Consider the following 1,220-nt stretch of genomic DNA (forward strand, 5'->3'; position numbering starts at 1 on the left):
ATGAAATTTTTGGCCAAAATTTATTTCATTTCATCCATTCAGAAAATTCCAGGAATTTAACGTCACTTCGAAGAATTTTAGAAATTCTCAGAATTTGGCGTCATTTCCAAGAATTGCTAAAATTCTTGGAAATATTTCTCGAATGACTTCCTGTCAAATTATATTTTCTTAATATAAAGTTTCGAGCAACAAAAATTTTTGGCCGAATTTTTTACTTTGAATTAGCAGAATATAATTGGATAGGAGATTTTTTTTTAAAAACAAATAATGTTTAATTTCGTTAAAATAAATTTTTACGAAATTAAATATACTTACCTGTAAAATACTTACCTGTTGCACCATCATTTTTTTATTTTTTTTTTCAACAGTTTTCTTAATTCTAAAGATACCTACCTTTTGCATACTTACTTCTTACAAGGAAAGCTGCCATCTGTCAATGTTTTTTTAATTTTAAAGAATTCATATACCGAGTATTTCATATATCTTTATATTTAGAATATCTCGCTTATTTTTTATAATATTGAAAAATGTTTCAAATAAAAATTGAATGGTTTCAAAGGAACTATATTCCTGCTATTAATTATTTTCTCAAAAACGAATGAAGAAGTGGAAGCTCAATTTTATTTTCTTAAATGAAATCTTACATACTTTTTAATATATGAATCAATATATTTCAACATTCCCTATTAAAAAAGTATATATTTGACCATATAAATTAAAAAATTATTAGTTTACCAGATAATTAAATATAATTAAATATCTCCTAAAATAATAACTTTTCGCAATAAATGCTTCAATACTTTTTTATAGAGTGTAATAAACTGCATTTACTTATGCATTGAAAAATATATAATTCTATTTAAGAAAATAAAGTTGATCTTCATACGATCTCTACTTGCCGCCAAAGCACAAAAGCAATTACATCACGCTATACCCCTTTCGAAACCATTCAACTTTTGTCCCAAACATTTTTTAATATTTTCAAAAGTAACCGAGATATTTAATTTATTCGTAATAAAGTTACATAGGACACCCGGTATATTTTTCGTTCGATGCCTAAAAAACCTTCTAAATATCATTCGCATCGTTACCAAACTCTGCAACCAATCTCTAAATTAATCTCTAAATTCTATACTACACCTTATCATATCACTTATTCCATCTATCAACAATTTTCAATCCAAAATCGAACGATTTAAAATAAAAAAAAAAAAAAAATG

The 1,220-nt window shown here is 25.0% G+C and overlaps 1 protein-coding gene across 1 annotated transcript in view; it reads left to right on the forward strand.

The window, feature by feature from the left end:
* LOC102673890 (odorant receptor coreceptor) overlaps positions 1 to 1,220 on the forward strand; it is a 17,775-nt gene that overhangs the window by 8,515 nt on the left and 8,040 nt on the right. The window lies entirely within an intron of this gene.

Source organism: Apis dorsata, unplaced genomic scaffold (genome assembly GCF_000469605.1).
Source record: "Apis dorsata unplaced genomic scaffold, Apis dorsata 1.3 scaffold_74, whole genome shotgun sequence".
NCBI classification, from domain to species: Eukaryota; Metazoa; Arthropoda; class Insecta; order Hymenoptera; family Apidae; genus Apis; species Apis dorsata.